The following is a 20,403-nucleotide window of genomic DNA, read 5'->3' on the forward strand; positions in this document are numbered from 1 at the left end:
TCATACTGTGATAGGGATGAAGTAAGATTGTGGTGTGACACTGCATTTCTAGGGTAGCAAACTGCCACTCTCTTTGTATGTGTCTTGAAAGTTAAAGAGACCATGCAAAACTGTATATGTTGTTACACCTGTCCTGAAGGATTCTGTGTGTGAGTGATGTAAAGGATATTGCAAACTGAGTCATAGAACCAGTAAGCAGTTAAATTTGTCTGGTTTTAACGATTTCTCTGAATCCTTATTTCACCTCAGCTAGACAGAATCATGTAATCCATACTGCCAGAAAGTAAATTCAGTGTTTTTTTCCTTTTTTTTTTTTTTTTTTACCTGAATGAATGTATGGGAAAGCCCTGACCTAACATCAGTGAGAACTGCACCACCTAATTTACCTGAAATCCAGCCACCACTCTGTCCATTGCTCAGAATGAAGACCAACTGATTTGTATCTCCAATTCTTATCATAGTGTAAGGGTACTTTCCTGTTTCTTTCCCAAGATAAGTTTTCCTTGAGTTTAAGAGCATCTGTGATATAATGCTTAAAAGTATTTTATCTGCCATAACTATGTTTATAGTCGAGAAGGCTACTTTACAATGTGGATTCATAGCACCTTCCAGAATTGTAAATTACCCTCTTATTCATGTTTTTGAGTTAGTATTCATTTTAAAAATTATACAATAACCTTTGTAATATCTCTTCCAGACATAAAAGTATATGATTATGTGTATCGGTGATTAAAATTTTTGAAATTCTTTCCTTGTTATTTAGATAGAAGACTTATTTTCTACTGATACTTTTTACCACATGAGGACATGAACTGTGTCTAAAAATCAAAAACTTACTATTATTAACAACATATCATTGTTTTTGAAGTTCTTAATTATAAAATATAAACTTTTTTCCACATACACACACACAAACATGTTCAGATTTCAGCTTGTCTCTAAGCATCTAAAGATACATGTCTGCTATAAGCTGTTAAGACCTCTATTCTCTGAACTATACATGTCAAAACTGTCTTCAAATATTTTAAAATTCACTTGAAAATGTAAGTTTTCTATGAAGATTAGATCCTGATTTTGTACATATTTTATCTTCTATGAAATGTGTCAATCCAGTTTACATACAAAAAATGAGTAACAAAGAAAACATAAGAATTAATGTACTGGAAATTAGGAACATTTATGAAGAAGACTTTATATTGAAGTGAAGCAATTCTCTTCGAATGTGTTCTAAAAATTAATTCCATCCCATGTCATATTCTTGACTTCTCACATCTCCCCTCTTGTCAGGATCAACCCTCAAATTGTCCTGTTTATCCATCATGGTGAATTGCTGTGAATCTTGCTGGTTCTGTGTTGTCCTAATTTCACTTTCTACTCTAGGAATTTTCTAAAAATATTTTTTCAAAATATAATAATAATCATCATGCCAATTCTTGACATATTAATATTTCCTCATTATGTGTAGGATGAATAGAGAATAAATACCTGTTGCAAACACTTCTGGTTAAGATTCTACTCATTCTTATCTATTGAGGCAATTTTTACCTTCTCTGTAAAGTCTTCCTGAGAATCTCAGTTGGAAAGGCTGTTTTCTTATTTTTGAGCTACAACAAACCTTTGTACCATCACATGTCTCTAGACTTTATTAAGGTATTTATATTTACTTTCCCCTAGTGTCCTGAATTCCATGAAGATTAATGCCATTATTTCTCCCTATCCTTTACGGCTCCATCAGTCATATTCTGATTATTGTAAGTACACAAACATGTTCTGGGAAAATAAATTATGTACCAGTGTTTAAAGTAGGAAAAGAGGTGACTTTATGTTGACAAGAAAAAAAGGAGTGAGAAGTCATGAAAAGCAAAGGTGTTTTTTTCAGTGCAACCATGGCAAGTTAAAGAATATGGGAAAATACACTAAACTTTGGAATCTCAATTCATCCGGTAAGAGAAAAAGTAGAAAATATTTTTTTTATTAAATTGATGTTTTCTGAATTAAAATTATCACCATTTATATCAGTAAAGAGGTTGGGAAAATACTTTTAGGGACCCAAGTTTACCTTGAATCCTTATTGTGCTGAATTAAGTGAACTAGAAATAAGCTTTTAGGACATGATGTATCTGAAACACTGTTGTTATTTAGCAACTCTCAAGTCAGGAAGAGATAAAAGAAGAGGTACCAACCTTTCATTATTTTATGCAAACTTTTATTATACTATTGCTTATATGCATTTCTTTAATCAATAACATATAGTTCCCATTGGTGTTAGATGATTTCCAAAAGCTGCAGAACATACAATTCAATAACTCTAACCACTAACATTCAAAATCAAAGAGAAAATGCAAGGAAAAGTAAAAGAGAAATTGTAATTGAAAAATATAAATAACACTGAGCATCCTGTTGTACAGCTCATATGATTAGACTCGGATTTCTTTATGGATTTAAGTGCTCCCATCATTATATGAGAATTTATAAAATGCATACCTCTCCAATTTTGTTTATAAAAACTAACACTGAAAGTGCTTATTCCACCCCAATAACAGATAATTGTGCTACACTGCTCTTTGCATTTGAAACAAAGCACCAGTGCTGTTTATCTGTTAAAATGTGTTTCAAGGACCACCGATTCCCTTTACACACCTCTAAATGTCAAAGTTTCGGGTGCTATGAGAGGTAATATTTTTATGCAGTGTCACTTCCCTTCTCCCCATGGGGTAACCAGTACCTTTACTCCATATGAGTCACCCATTTACAATTTACTGTACTGCTGCTTAAGACAGTTGGCCCACTGCTGTTTCTCCACATTCCATAGCTGTGTCATGTTGTGTGAAGCTGTGCCTCACTGAACGCTTGCAGCATTTCTCCTGCATGCTGTGCACTGGTGGTTTTCCCTCCTTGCCTCACCATATCGCAGCTGTCATCCTGCTGTCATCTGTCTTCTGTGGATATATTCCCCTGTAGTGCTGTGTTACAATGTGCATCGCCTCATTGCTGAGGATTTGGCTAGGATCCAGGAACTTGAATTTAGCAATCTTTATGAATGAAAGCTTTTGCCAATATGATTACTCATTGTAAGCTCATTGAATGCAGGACAGACATAAATTGTATGCATGCCTACATAAATGCTGCAAAACAAATTTAGTAATTTCTTTGTGAATTTCAGTGTTAATTTAGACTGAGTAGAAAAGTAAATAATGAGTCTGTATTAATCACTGTTCTTCAGAGAAATAGAACCAATAGAATATAGTGGAATATACATATATATTAAATGTGTGGTCTGACAATTAGGTTTGTGAATGCAGTTTAGAAAAAGTGCTACATATATCATTGCTGAATATTACTACAGTCGTCTTTGAAGTACTCCCCTTGGGAAGCTGTGCACTGACGCCAGCGCCTAGGCCATCCTTCAGAGCAATTTTGGAACTCTTTTTCTGGGATGGCCATCAGAGCTGTCATTGTATTGCACTTGATGTCCTGAGTGTCGTCAAAATGTCTTTCTTTCAATATTTGCTTTATCTTCGGTATAGAAAGAAGGCACTGGGGGCCAGATCAGGTGAGGGAGAGTGTTCCAATACAATTATTTGTTTATTGGCTAAAAACTCCCTCACAGACAGTGCCTGTGAGCTGGTGCGTTGTCCAGATGCAAGAGCCATGAATTGTTGATGAAAAGTTCAGGTTCGTTTTCATCTAACTTTTTCACACAGCCTTTTCAGCACTTCCAAATAGTAAACTTGGTTAACTGTCCAGTTGGTACAAATTCATAATGAATAATCTCTCTGATACTGGAAAAGACTAGCAACATGGTTTGGACTCTTGATTTGGACTAACGGAACTTTTTCTGTCATGGAGAATTGGCTGACTTCCATTGTGCACTTTGTTGCTGTATTTCAGAGTCATGCTGGTACAGCCATGTTTCATCACCAGTGACAACATGGCTCAAAACTTTGTCTTGCCTCTCCAAAAGGTTTTGGCAAACTTCAATTCTCCTTTGCTTTTGTTCATCAGTGAGCTCCTTCAGGACCATTTTTGCACACACCTTCATGCCAAGATTTTCGGTTAAGATTTTCCTGTTTCTCTGTCGATGTTTACTTGGTCAGCTATGCTTCTCACCATCAGCTGACAATTTTGACACATAATTCCATGAATTTTTGCTATGTTTTCATCAGTTCTGCACATTACTGGCCACCCTGACCTCTCTTCATCAGTGACATATTCTCTCCTCTCAGTAAAACATTTAATCCATTTGTACACTGCCGTTTTCTTCCTGGTATTATCTCCATAAACTTAAACTAACATGTCCTGATTTCCCTTTCACTTTTGCCAAGTTTAACAAGAAATTTAACGTTTGTCCGTTGCTGTACTTCAAGCTCAGACATTCACACGATGGCATACAAAAACATGCAACAATAATAATGAACGTCACTCAGCAAGACACGGCCACACATCAACTCAAACACAGCTGTGAGACACTGATGTGCCAAGGTTATAAATCCTTACCGGGCCATTTTTACATTGCTGGCAATGAAAGCGCATGTTGGCAAGTTCATGAACTTAATTGTCATTGTGTGTGTGTGTTTGTGCATGCACGTGCGTGTGTGTAATATAAACATATTTTATATATTTGTATATTTTTATATATTTTATATATTTATATTAGACACACATACATACACAGAGGGTGTTAAAAAATGTATACACATTTTAAGATAGGAAAAAACTGTGTTAAAATTTTAATACTCAATATATACCTATAACAAACGATGAATACAGTCACATTTTACTTTTGTAATTAAAAGAAGTGCTCAAAGTGGTTACCATCAGCATAATTTTAATACAGTTTTTTCTTTTCTTAAAATGTCTATACATTTTTTTGGCACCCTCTGTATATATAATGTTTGATAAGGAATGGGCTCACATGATTACGGAGGCTAACAAATCCAAATATATAGTGTAGGCCTATCGGTTTGAGACCCAAGAAAGCATTTGGTATGGATAAAGTCTAAAGGTAGTTTGCTGAAGAGTTCTCTCTTGCTCAAGAAGGCTGATCTTTTTGTTCAGTTCGGGCTTTCAACTGAATCAGTGAGGCCCACTTGCATTATGGAAACCAGTCTATTCTATTCGAAGTTCACCAGGTGTAATATTAACCTAGTAAAAAATACCCAAGCTGACACATAATATTTACCATCACAAAGTCCATACCAGAGTTCATATCATAGTATACTAATTTGGTTTAAGTAAATACTTTCATTTCAAATGAAACTTATTTTTTACACTATTTATTTAATCTAACTAGCTTGGTGATCTATATTCTTCCAATTCCACAATTATTATAAAAAAAATGATCTGAGGCTTTCATTTAAGCAATACTATATTGTCAATATTTATTAGGTTGTGAGGGTTGCAAATTTAGTAGTAAGATGTCCTTTATAAAGAAATATTTCTCTTCTTTTTCTGCTTTGTTTCTAACTGAAGAACCAAGCAATCAATAAATTTCATTAAGATTAATATATATTTAAACAAAATTTTGGGACTTAATAAGTGTTAAATAGAGTTGTGATCAAAGAAAATAAAATAAAATCATGCTATCATGTTTTCATCCAATTTAGGTTTTTATTAAAATACATGTAATATTAAGAATGCTGCCCAGAAATCAAAAGTAAAAATTTGCAAAATGAAACAGAGTTCAGTTGAAGTTGAATAAATCAATTATTTTGTCACTTGTAGCAAGGACTACTATATTCTTAGGAACTTGTGTCCTAAGAATAGGACGAAAGGACACAAAGGAAAAATTTCAAGGGATAAAAACAATAAAGAAAAAATGAAAGCAGATGGACATAAAGATCTTGTACTTTCACATATTCAAAAATATTTGTTGAGCATTTTGATAAATACGTTTTGGAGAGAAGAAAAAAACACTTAGATTCATAATGAAAAGTGAAACATAAACACAAGCATCAAAAAGTATAAAAAGCATATAAACAAAATACTTTGAAGACAAAAAGAAAGATGATTTATAAAAGGTAGTATATTTTAGACATATGATTACATAATTTTAATAGTTTATTATACACTGACTTTGGTGAGGGGGATCCATCTAAAGTGTTTATTTCTTTTAATTTACATTTAGAATGAAGTCAGATGGTCTACCTAAGTAATTAAGTATTCAATTAGAAGTTGCATGTGGACACTCACACACACACACACACACACACACACACACACACACACAACCACACACGTCTTATATTATCCTTCAGGTAGTAAATCTTGCATTTAAGAAAGGAAGTTTTACTATGTGTACTTGATTTGACTTGTGGGGATAAAAAAATTGAGTTAATGAAAGCATTGTTAACTGCCGTATAGATGTACCAGGGGACAGATGGAGTATCAAGAGCTCCTTGAAATAAGAAAGGAGGCACAGAAATCTCCATGACATACGGAAACGTCAATTGTGCAAGAGGGAACACGTGTCTTATATTTAGCGCAATTTTCTCTGATCTTCTAGTTTTTACATTAATTTGGTACTGAGATTACAAATGATTCTTCCTCTCCCAGATAGCACTGTGTGTGGATTTTGTGTCTCCAAACAGTCAGGATGTTCTAAGGAAATTTACAGGTAAAAGTGATTATTCATTCATTCAACGTATTATTTACAGATCTGTCAGAAGTTCTGCTCAAAGCAGAGGATGTCAACATATTAAGTCTTCACAGATCCTGCAAGACTTGCAAAGAGGCTTAAGGTAACCACAGTTTTAATTATCAGGGAATCTCCTTGGAGTATATTAACCTTAAAAAAACAACAAAACAAAAAGCACATTAACACACCAAAGTTCAGAACTCAGTCAGCAAGGGAAATACTGGCAACCTTCTACTTTGTTTCTTTCCACTCAATAAGCACTTACCAAAAGATAACAATTTTCCAATTAAAACACAAGAGGGAAATGGATTTTGAAATGCCATTATGTAGCATTAGAACATCTAATTATTTGCATCACTTTTTTGTTTCAATCACTTTACTGCACTGCTTAATAATATCACAAATTCTATTATTTTTAATATATAAATTATTAAAAATGTGTGACTTGATGTTTTAAAAGCAAAAGGATTATTTTATAATTAAATCTATGTTTATCTTGGCATTGTTCAACTGAAGCAGTTCACACAAAAATGCAGACATTGCCCAGATAAGTTCTATAAATCTATATATTTCATAAAATATATATATATATATACACATATGTAATATATTTTTCTGCATATTTAGTTTAACAAATTTGAATCAACATGCTGTATTTTCTTTCAGTTAAATATGCATACCCACATCTAATTTACACAATGCATTTTTGTAGATTATAGTTTATATTGTCTACCAAATTATATAGACAAATTTGATGATATTTTCTATTAGTCTATTGCTGAATACATATATATATATATATATATATATATATATATATATATATATATACACATACAGCCTTAACAAATAACGTCAGTGAAAAAATTTTCTAAAGTCTCTTGATTAACAACTCATGCAATGTTCATTATATAATGTAATCCCATAGTTTTGTTTTATTTTCATTTATTTCACTTTTATGCACTTTTTATCTTTTCAAGTCTCTTTAGGATCTTTCAGTTGTATTCTGTATTTATATATTTTGATTATATCATTTGGGATGTGGCTGTTTTGTATCTTAAGGACTAAACCATTTTATTTTATTTTAGTCTGTCAAATAATGATGCTACTTTTATGACTTACTTGTAACTATAAATGATATATTCAATGACTGTATCCTTCTTTTCTTCCTCTAGAATGGTTTAGTTGAGATTACATTTAGTTTTCACTGACCTGTGAAAGTGTATGTAGCTATTATTGAAATAAATGTGTTACATTAACTTCAACTAAATATTGAAGCTTTGAAAATATTTGATATATGAAATTTTGCTGAATATGTATGGTAGATTTTGACAAATTACACAATGTTAATAAAAAATAAATATTTGATATTTTTAAATGTTAAACTTTCGAATATATATACACCTTTAAGTCTCATTGTAATAGTGTTGCTAATTTGAATACTTACCTTCATTTCATTAATTACTGTTAACAAGTAACATGCCCCTTTTTGTAATATTTGTATAGCCTAGAGAAGATCCACAGAAGCAAAAATGACCACTCACGATCACTACTGAGAAAGGTAAGTGCCAAAGGATCTGAGAAAATACACATTATGAAATCTCTATACAATCAATAAATGAGTGAAAATGATCTTTAAATAACACATTATCTTGATAGCAAACTGACATCTGGATTGAGGTGCAGAATGTGGGCCCCCTGCTTCTCCACATTAGTGCACTAAATTAGCAATCAACTAGTTCATTGTGAAATCAACTGCTGTTTCCAAACAAAGAATGCCAGCATCCAACTATGGGTTGCTAAGTGCCTGATTACACTAAGTCAAAGACAGGCTGCCAAAGCTCTCCTTTAGTCTAACTTGAAAACTAATGCCAAGAGACATTTGGTATGCGGAGCAGAACTAGTCAGACATGGGTAATTGAAAGGCTTAAATTAGGTTGTTTCTGTGTTATCCCCTTTTCTTATAACCACATCTTTATACTTACACTGGATCTAGGGCCTGTTTGGATCTATATGATGTTTATAGTAAAAGATGTAAAGATCCACTAAAACACCCAATTATATATCTTTATACTTGTTCTATGTTCCTCAGGCCTGCAGTAGTTTTAAGATTTGTGCACATTCAGTCTTACTTAACCCAACTGCTATAATCGCCAGACATCCTTTGTTGTAATTAAGGGCCTAGCAGTCACTTCCCCAAAAATTATATTAGAGGTTCCCAGTGAAAATTGACCCAAAGGCATTTTCTCAGCTAGGACTCCACACACAATAACACAGGCCTCACCCTCGACAAGGTCTTGCTGTTAGCTATCACTGCTGGCTTCCTGAAAATAAAATAAACAAGTTGACTGCTGACTTGGGAAAAGCAGGAAAATGAAGGTTATTCACTTCCATACATATCTGACATGCCCATAATGTGTGATCACTGAACAAACTAGTCCCTCAATTCTTCCCTATCTTATGTAGAGCTGTTTCCACAACATGTTGCCTCCTTCCTATTATCGTTCCACTTTGAATTCCACACTTAGCAAATACAATGACAATAAAAACTATTTAGATGCTCACGTTTATTACATGTAAATAGCACAGATTTGAGTCTTATAGATCCAACTTCCGGCTGTCATTTCTATCTGGAATATTTTTATATGTTCCAATTAAACTGGCAACTACAGAGATTTTTATTCTGGTAATGGCATTACCGTATACCTTATTTCACATGTTAGGAATTTGTCATTTATCTTTGTCTCCTTCTTCCTCCTGCAATATTCTGCATGCATTCAGACACACAACATTTCTTGCATTCTAATTGCTTTCTTTTTCTCAGGTATTGTCCCATGAAAGATATATGAAACACTCCCTTAAATAACTAGCCATCAACTATAGGATGAAGATAAAGCTGCTGTAGAAAGTCATGAAGGACCCTTCATGATCTGGGCTCTGCCCATATTGCAAAACTCATCTTTTATCTTCCCCTGCCTGACTTTATGAATCAGAACAGTAGATTTCTTACAATTTCCAGAAAAATTGTGTTGTTTTGTGTAACATTTATTCATTTATTTATTGGGTCAGAAAATACTAATTAGCCCTTATAGAGAGTTTCACTGGGCCTTTGTTTACTGTCTTTTTCCCGAAGATGATTCTCCCCTACTACATCTAGCTTATTCCTATTATTGTTTAATTTTATTTCAGGTGTTGTGATGGTTAATTTTATTTCAACATGAACAGCCCACAAGTGCCCAGTTTAAACCTTATTTCTGGATGTGTCTGTGAGGGTGTTTTAGATGAGATTAGCATTGAATTAGTGGGCTCAGTAAATTAGATATCCTTCCCAGTCAATGTGACTTGGCATCATCCAATTTATCGAGGGTCTGAACAGAACAAAAAGGTGGGGAAAGGAGAAATTTGCCCCTCTTACTTCCTGTCTTCCTGCTTGAGCAGGACATTGGTCTTCTCCTGTTCTTGGACTAGGATTTACTGTTGGCTCCCCTTGACCTCAGGCCTTCAGACTTGGACTGGAATAAGGCCAATGGCTTTCCTGAGTCTGCAACCTGAAGACAGCATATCATAGACTTCTCAGCAACCTAACTGCATGAGCCAATTCCTCATAATAAATCTCTTTCACATCATTCAGAAAGTTAGCCTTGAACACTTCACAAGTTTTAAGTTTTTCACACTTTGACTTTCTTACAGATCTATAACTATCTCTAACTCTGTAACTCTAATTCTCTGCCCCACAGGCAGTGTGCCTCTTTCTTGGTTATAGGAGGAACCAGATACAACCACTTTCCTTCAGCTTACAAGGGTTATCTCAACATGACCCACATCTAAATAAAATTAGTGATGAAATTCTTTGCTAAAGTTCAGTTAATTTTTTGAAAAACTTTCCAAATATATATATGATAATGCCTGGGAAATAATTCAAAGTGCACATATCACATAGGTTTGCAAAATTTAGAATCTGGATTTTTTTGGAAAAGAAAAAGGACATGAATTAAAAGTTTCTAGCTATAAACTGAAAACTAAAACACTAAACTTTTAAATAAAGCCAACATGACATTTTAGTCATTATCAAGCATAAGGTACGGCAAACAAGAAGAAAAATAGCTCTGCAACATTGGGGCACATTCGCTTCATTTGAAGAGTCACAGAAGTTGTTTTTCAAAGCTGATGTGAAAGAGGACAGAAAGTAAGGTTAAGCGTTGAGACAGAAATGGATTGGGAATTTATAAAGCGGAAGTGACATTCAGTTTTAGAGTTTTTTAGAGCACCTGTTCTGCTTTGTGTGTAGGATTTTATCTGAATTCAGTTACCTCAGATGCATTCAGCTTTTAAATTCATGTTTGTAGAGAATATTTTGTTATTATTTTTTAACATTTTACTCTTCCTACCTTATCTTAGGATCTATGTAAAATATGCATGTAAGACAATGTCTACCCCTGTCATTTATAAGTTAAAGCTACTACAGCTAACATTACCCATGGTGGCAATAACTACAAAATATAGAGTCATGCCAAATTGGGTTTTAGTCCTGACTGTGTCACATACTGATTATAAAATAATTTAGGCAAAATTTGGGCCTATACAAAACAATGTGAAATTAAGACTCATTACCGAGTGTATTGAAATTCACAGAAACGTTGATAATTGCCCAGTTTATTTCAAGAGCAATTGAATATTATTTTTTTATCACATACACAACAAAAGATTACTGGAAATGATAAAGCTGTAAACTTATTGCTCATTACATTCACACAGTTATGCTCTTTTTGAATAAACATTAGCTTCAAAGAATCATTATTGTAAGAACAAAACTTGACTTTGACTTTTAGGACATTATTGTAATTTGCTGTACAAACACAGGGGCTTATGGTATTGTTAAAACAGCTTTGCATTTACTCTGCTGGCCAGAGTACTGGCAATTTTCCTTAATTATTAAAAGTCCTTATGTTTAGAGCATAATGCACATAAGGACAAGGCAAAATGTTAGCTATTAATCCTTAAGTAGGAAGTCGTGTGGGTAGAATGCAGCATGGATTATTCTACACTATTTCAAATCCCATAAAGGGACACTGTCATCAAGAGGTTCCAAATAACTAGCTTCAAACATATAGTTAGAATTAGTACCAAGTGTACTGCCTTTGGAACCCAGTGTGAGCTGCATGAACCATTTGAGATAAATACTTAACCTAATCTCACACCAAAGTAAATCATGAACTTTCTATTTTCAAGTCTATCGAATTGTGGCTTGATTTTTAGTGAGAAATTCTAACATTCTTATAATGAAAATTTTAAAGAAATAACATGCTAGTCTAAAGATAAAAACATATGCTGAGCTTGTCAATGATCTGTTTTCCATACCAATCTCTCACTGGTAGTGGTTTGACGATTTTGATTAAATTTAGGGTTCATCAACTACTTTCCTTAAGAAAACAGCTGGTCCTTTCTTCTTAATTGGAATTACTTTTTGTTGTTGTTGTTTCAGATCAAAGTTTTCAGTAGTAGAACTTATTATTCTATGCACATATTAGACATATTATTTCTTCAATTATTAACAAAATATTTTGCATATAAAGGTAAAATAAGATAATATAATATGTGGGGGTATTACATGTGACAGAGATTTTAAAAAGCAGAGGTGAAGATTGAGAGAATTGTATACAGAAAGGAGATATTTTGAATGTACATTTGGTTACTTATAAACAAAGAGAAAATTGAATTAAGAATATAATCATTGCTTTACATTTAGTTTTCTAAAACTGTTGGTCACTGTATTAGTTTCCTGGTCTGCTGAAAGAAAGAACTGCAAACTGGGTGGCTTATAACAACAGAAATTTTTCTACATAGTTGTGTAGGTTAGAAGTCTACAATCAAGTATCAGAAAAGGTGATAATCTCTCTGAGAATCCATGGAATAATATTTTCTGTGCTTCTCTTCTGAGCTTCTGTTTGCTACTGGCAATTCTTGGCATGCCTTAGCTCCAGTTTTATTATTCCAGTTTCTGCCTCCATTTCATATGACCACCTTCCGTGTGTGTGTGTGTGTGTGTGTGTGTGTGTGTGTGTGTACATCCACATTTCCCAATTTTAATAAGGATATCAGTTAAAATGAATTGAGGCCTACCCAAATTCAGTACGACCTCATCTTAACTTGATTACATCTGCAGAGACCCTATTTTTAAATAAGGTCTTATTTACAGGTTCCAGTGTACATTATTTTTTTAGGGGACAATATTCAAACCAGGAGACTTGTAAACAATAAAAAAATAAATAAATACTTTTCAATGACATCTTCCTTTAGAGAGTCAATCTGATTCAACTCAGTACATAAAATTGAATCATTTACTCATTCATTTAATTGTTTATTCACAAATACTTGGGGAAGACTTACAGAGTAATAGTCACTCCTGTAACTACTGGTGATTAAAAAAGCAAAGAAAGAAAGGAAAGGAAAAATGGAAACAGAAATAAGAAAAAATACACAATTTATTACTATTTGAAGTCATAAGGAGACCATCTTTGGCTTTGAAAAACAGATTTTATGCCAAATTGCTAAACACAGGATGGTCAATGACAATAATGTCATTTCTACAAAGAAGGTGTCCCATGCAGGGTTCTCCCTCATTCCCTATAGGCCATTTCACTCCTAACTATCAATTTTGTGGGTTCCACCAGTGAAAAAAAAGGAGCAATGACAGCAATAACACTCCAGTTCTGGTGGTACTGACAATTTACTGACTTTATGATATTATTTGGCTAGAAAAACAAGGTTACTCAGAATTGTTTCTAAAACATAACAACAAATGTGGACAGCTCAGTCAATATATACCGAAAAAAAATAATAAAAAAATAAATAAAACAATATCGAACTCTATTACCTGCTAAGTCTTCAACCTCATATTCTACTATGGAAATATCTGGAGCTAATAAGGCTGATTTTCAGCCTATTTATATATCCCACCATGCAATGGTTCTCTAAATACGTTGTGGGAATCACTATGTTTGAATTATCTGTCATGACTACAAAATCCAGGCAATCTTTGGCCTAAGATAACTAACTTATTGATTCAGAATCTTTGTTGATAACTATAAGAATTTGCGTTTAAGTTAGGTCTCTAACTGATTCTTGCATTAAAGTTTAAGAACCATTACTATATCCCAGAAAGAACACTACTAAGAAATAAAAAGAATTCTTCCAACAAGACATGTTATAGTATAAAAAAAAATAAAAGGGGGTAAGAACATTAAGAGAGAGCAATTGAACAAATCTTTTAATAACTGCTAACTGTATTCACGTCCAGCTCTACCTTTCTCATATATAAATTTAAAGGGAGATGAATCCTGTATATTAATATTGTCAAATAGGAAGGGGAAAGTATCAGCTAGTCTCTTAGGCTGAGCACTGAATTTCAAGTTTCTGAGTGTATGTGATCTTACTCTAAATATTTCCTGAATTTGCAAAGATTAGCAAATTTAAACATCATTATTCTGTTTTTACTCATATGTTTATTAGACCTTATGTTGTCTATTTCCTTCTTTCACAGTAGAATCTCTGCTCGCTGTTCTTTGCCTAATCTCTAAAACCTATTGGCTTCAATACATAGTTGCTGAATAAATCAATCAACTGAACTGATCATATTGGAAAAATGTGAAAATCACGCTCTGACAACTGGGAATAAAATTTATCAGTGAGGTGCTATACATCATAGGTAAAAATATGTCCTTAAGAGCTATAACTGCTTAATATTGAGATAATAAAATATCATGTCAAAATACAGTAGACATGAGGCCCGGAAATGACTCTACTCCTATACAAAGGCCCACAGGCACATGGAATTTTCCATTTTTTTAAAACAAGGGCACAGCAGTTTTCTATTTATGAATTGGTTTGTGATAACACTTTACATGACATGTAAAAAGATATAATTCTTTTAAATTAATTATTCATTGTATTTTCAAATTTTGTAACAGTTATTTTCATGTACTTACATTTTTTAAAAAAAGAACTTAACTGGTAGTTATCAACCATTTATCTTTTATCTCTTTCATTGAGGTTTTTCCTACAAACATCTTTTTTAAAATGAATGAGTTTGGAAAATAGGCAATTGGTCAGAATTGGATGGTATTAACTGTTCTCATAGGATAGGGCTCTCAAGGGAACAAATAATTAGAGAGAAGGGGATGAACAGAACAAAGAGAGATGAGTAATTTTATAGTATGACAGACATAGTAATGTAGTAGTTCAAAGCCTGTTTTCCTTTTTTAAGTTCAATGTCTTCAGAAAATTTTAAATGGATAATTTACAAGTAAACAAGCTTAGAGCCTTCTACTTCAAATTTATGAGCCATCAAGTTCTCTACACATGCCTCATCCCCAATATCTTTTTTCTTTTTGACAAATTATGAAAATCATTTTAATAAATCATTATATAGAGTATTAAGATCAGAATATCTGATAAGTTAGACACGTAAAATATCATTCAAGAGACATCTATTTAAAATTAAATATATTACAATCATTTCCTGATTTATATTTGGGGTTTCACTGTGGTCCAAAGCATTGAAAGTATATTAAATTATATCTAATATTAAATGACATTAAGTAATATTTAAATATATAAAATGATAGGAAAATGTCATTTCAAAACAGTACTTATTTTTTAGTATTTTTAGCATATTTTCTTCAAATAGAAGCTCCTTAGAACTATAGCATACAAAAATTATAAACACGGCACTGTTTGGCTGGATGGATTAAAGGAAGCAAAGAACCCTTTAGTTGGAACCTCTAATTCCCACCTCATATAGGGCATACTATTCATTAATTCAGGATCTAAGAACAATTTGAAAATGAATACTTTAAAATAGAAATAAATACACTTTGTAAATATGTATTGTGTTTCTCTGTTTTGTTATATTATAAAAATATATGAAGATGTAAATGTGTGTCTATCATGTAGATAATTATGTAGTACCATAAGTCCTTATAGGGCTAGTAGTTTGACCAGATTCACGATCATAAAACCCAAATTTTGTCCTACCAAAGCCTCTCAGGAGTTCAAGTCCCCCAGAAATATATACATTCACAGATAACATCACAGCAATGTTCTTTTTACTTTGCCCCTGAATGCACTCTAAATCCCTGGTGTGCCAGACTGGGCTGTGTTGAAGTTTTCTTGCTTAGGCTTAAAGCCAACTTTAGCAGTTACTTCTCCATTTGCCCGTAGCATCACATCAATGTGACAGTAACTGCAATATTAGTTGCAAAGGGGATGTGCCCAATGACAGAGCTAAAGGAAATCAGAAGAGGAATTGGAGACTCACCTTCGACTGAAAGAATGGCTGATCTAATGTCTCCACGTCAGGTTTTTATAAAATGATAGCTTCCAAGAAATACCAGACACGATCTTCTTTTAACAGTATATCCATTTGGGAACAAGAGAGTGGAAGAATGTACACTTTGACAAGGACTTATAAATGTCACACCTAAAGTTAAAACCCCAGGGCGTATTGACCCAAATAATAGCCTTGAATTTCATCTGCTCTAAACAGTATTTCTTTGTGTTGGGGCGGGGCTATGATCTTGAGGAGTTATGGCCTCCCCTAAAAGCAAATAACTACCACACAAAGCACTGCCTCATAGATTACATAATTTAATTTTATATTTTAGTATATCTGCAAGTTAGAAATTATAAATCATATTTTATAGCTAAGAAATGGAGGCATAGGTGAATAAACATCTTGCTTAAATTTTATAATTGTGGCCTTAAAATAAATTTTAATCTCAGACTGGGAAAATCAATAGCTTAAGTGTATATTCTAATTTCAAGTCTTCACTTTGTTTTTTATTCTTTCATTATAATCATAGCTAAACAGAAAATGCATACTGAAAAAATGCATAAATAAAAGTATACAGCTCAATGAACTTTTAGGACATAAAGCACAACCAATATCAAGAAATAGTACAATTTGAAACAGCTACCCTCAGGCCTTCTCTTCATCAACCAAACACCTCTCCACAAAAGAAGCTACTACCAGGTTTATAGAGCTATGGATTAGGTCCACCTGATCTTGTACATTACATACATGAGATTGATACAGTTTATATCTTTAAAACATAGCCCTAAATATGATTGTAGCAGTACTTAATTCATTTTCATTCCTGTAGAGTATTCCATTAAATAATACAACACAATTAATTCATTAGTCCTCTGCAAGTAGAAAAGCATATTGTTTACAGTCTTTACAACTATAAATAATGCAAATGTTTTTCCTTATATTTTGTTAAATACAAGTATAGGTTTCTGTGGAGAATACATATGCCCTAGGTTATAAATATGTTTAGTTTCAATAGACAATGCTAAACCAACTTCCAAAGTGGTTGTAACTATTTGCACTCCCACCAACTCTAGTCATAGTAACTTGCATAGCCTTGATTCAGTAAGATCAGAACAGTGGTCCTAAAATTTGTGTATGAACTGATTCATGGTAATATTTTTAACACACAATGTCTCAGAGGTCCATCCCCCCAAAATTCAATCCAATATTATTGGGGAAGTGCCAAATAATTTGCACTTTAATACAAATTGTATAAGATTGTAATGAATATGATTGGAGGTACATACATGTAAAACCTCTGATTTAAAAAATGTCCTATATCAGAAGCCTAGAACCTGAAGTACAGCATAGATATTAATATTTAAATAAAGACATGATCTCTCAATTTTTTCCACCAATATAAAATTTAGACTATTATTATGATCTCTCAATTTTTCCCACCAATATAAAGTTTAGACTATTATTATGTAGATATTCCCATAGTTTAGTGGGTACCCTTGATCAAGAAGAGTGGGGTACAATAAGAAAAATAAATAAATTTATAGATTCATCAAGAAATAGAGAAATCTAGAACCTTACGGTTATTCTTCCAGAAAAAATCATGAGACTTGTTGTGTGTCATTGGCTCAATAAAACAATAAGCACTTCCATGGCTCATTTCTGATTATGATTTTATTTAGTCTTTATTTTCTTTGACTTTCCTTAGTTTTAAAGTTTTGTTCTATGTGCAATTTGCTTAATTGAGGGCTGTGGCAAAGATATTTAGTGCCCACTTGAGGTTTCTCCCATGTCCTGGACTCTTTTAATTAGATCAGAGCCTTGAGATGGCTGTGTGCCTCCTCTACCCCTATCTCTTTCTTCTGTAGCGTCCTCAAACTCCACATGTCCAGATGGTGCAACACAAAATAGTAGAATCTCCAGAAGCATACGGTTCTGTGTAAGGAAGAGGACCCATCAACAATCTGCATGTAAAATCAGTGTAGAATTTGCTTCAAGTAGTGGTTGTGACAAAAGCAGAAATCTTATATATATGTGCTAATGACTAGCAGTAAGTTTGTAGCTGGTGAGAAACTGACATAGAAAGTAAGAAATATATTCATATTCATTATGTGAGGGCAAAATATTTGGTTATCTTGCTGCTTACATTATCTTGACATGTTAATCAAAATCCCAATGAACTTTCAACTATAGGGGAAGAACTTGGGGAAAAAAAATAAAGTTAATAGTATGTATTGGTTATATGTGATAGTATGTATTGGATATACTGAGCAAAATTTTGCAAGACAAGAATGGGCTCATAAAAGAGCTGGTTATTCTGTAAGAAAAAAAAATGAAACATAATAAAGAGATTCTAGAATCTGTGTGTCTTGTAGAATTGCAAATGCTGACTGCTTTTAGTAAGAGATGAAATTGAGAAAGCTTTTAAATGACAAAGATTGATTTAATCTGAATGCCCCATACAATACAATATTACTTTATGGCAAAAAGAATCACCCATTATTGAAATAAATATGGTCAGTACTTTGATAAACTATCTGACAGTAGTTATGTTATTACAAAGGTGCCACAAAATGAAACATGAAAATGGAGAACAAGTTATTAAGAGCCTCACATTTCATATTCCTAACATCAGCACTCACATTTTCAATTTTCAGTTGTAGAGTCAGCCATATACTTTCAAACTTCTACAGAAATGTTGTGAATTTAGAGACAAAACTGTTACAAGAACAGTTCTCATACCTACATTTGCATTCTGTCATTACTGTTTGGCAGCTACTAAGATGTTCCTCAAGATTTCCATCCTTCTGTTGTCTATGTCCTGCATAATCCCCAGATCTGTAAAGATGATGAATTTTACTCCTTGATACAGTTAAGTTATGGGGCACAGTTGGTCTTAAGATAGACAGATTATCCATGTTGTCCTCCTCAAATAACATGAGTCCTCTAAAGGCAGAATATTTTATCTGGCTAGAGGAAAAAATGGAAATCAGATAGACAAATTCCAGCTGGCTTGGAAGAAAACAAACATCCATGCTCTGAATTGCCCATAGAGAGGGATGCCCCTTAGAAGCTGAGAGTGATCTCAGCACACAGTTAGAAAAAAAAGGGTGACTTCCATCCCACAATGGCAAACAAATTAACTTTCAACAATCTGAATGAAATCAGAAGTTATTTTTCCTAATGAAATGTACAGCACTAAATTAAAATATTGAAATCAAGTATTAAATGTATCCATGATCAGAATATCCATGTATTATACGTGATATCCAAGCCTTGATTTAGGACAAATATGTATCTGACTATAAATGGCATGTTAATGGATGCCATTTGGTAACTAAGAGGATGATATATTTTTGCCCAAGTGAAACTCTCCCAGACTTTATGGACCCTAACTATATTGGTGGGGTGGGGAGTTTCCTTTCAAAGATGGATATTCTATCATGGTGTATAATAAAAAATACTGGGTTGGGGAACATTATTTTGGGCACTCATTACTTCAAAAAAACAGAAAAAAATCAATATTTAAAAATAGATTGTGAAGAAATAGCCATAAATTATTTTTCTCATGTATTGATGCACACATATAATTTTTGAATACATAGATGTTTTCTATTCGCACATATATACACACAAAGTCATTTGAAAGAATTTCTGTGGTGGTACAATACAATGAAAATATGTTAGGAAAATTAAATAATGCTTTTGCGTTATCTCAGAAATCATGATGATATATAAATATATGAGCACGTTTATGAGATTGTATATATTTTTATCTATATGAAGTCACTAGAAAAATATTGAATTAATGGCTCATTTTGAATTAAAGCTTTCCTGATAATTAAGAACAATGAAATGCTTCTTTTAATAATATATATTAGTAAACATTTAGTCTTTAATCTTTATTTTATTTGAAATTTCAATAACAAAGTAGTAGATGAGTTTTTTTAAGGATGCTAATAGAAGTTTCTATGTGCACAGAGATTGACACACTTGATAATTATTTTTACAGACGATCGGTCTATAAAGATAATTGCTTTTTTAAAAAAACAGAAGACAAAATAAATTACAAAGCTCATTCTGGCTATTGCTTACGTGCTTGATTTAAAATAGACATTTTAGTAGTAAAGTTCTTTTAAATAAATGTGCATTGAGTTGTGTCAATCTTATTTATGTGACATTCTAACTCATTAGAAACAAGCGTCTAAAGGTGTATCTCAGGCACCTGGAGGCTTTCATACACATCTGCGTTATGTAGAAATAGCATTAGTCACATCCACTTCTGATTTGAAGGAAATCTGGAAAGACAATCAATAATACTTTGTGAGATAGTCTATGAGAATAAATCCAGCATGCACGTAGTATTTTGTTTAACAATTACAGTTAAGACTGGTTGCTTTGTGTGTACACACACACACACACACACACACACACACAC

Source organism: Rhinolophus sinicus, linkage group LG04 (genome assembly GCF_036562045.2).
Source record: "Rhinolophus sinicus isolate RSC01 linkage group LG04, ASM3656204v1, whole genome shotgun sequence".
NCBI classification, from domain to species: domain Eukaryota; kingdom Metazoa; phylum Chordata; class Mammalia; order Chiroptera; family Rhinolophidae; genus Rhinolophus; species Rhinolophus sinicus.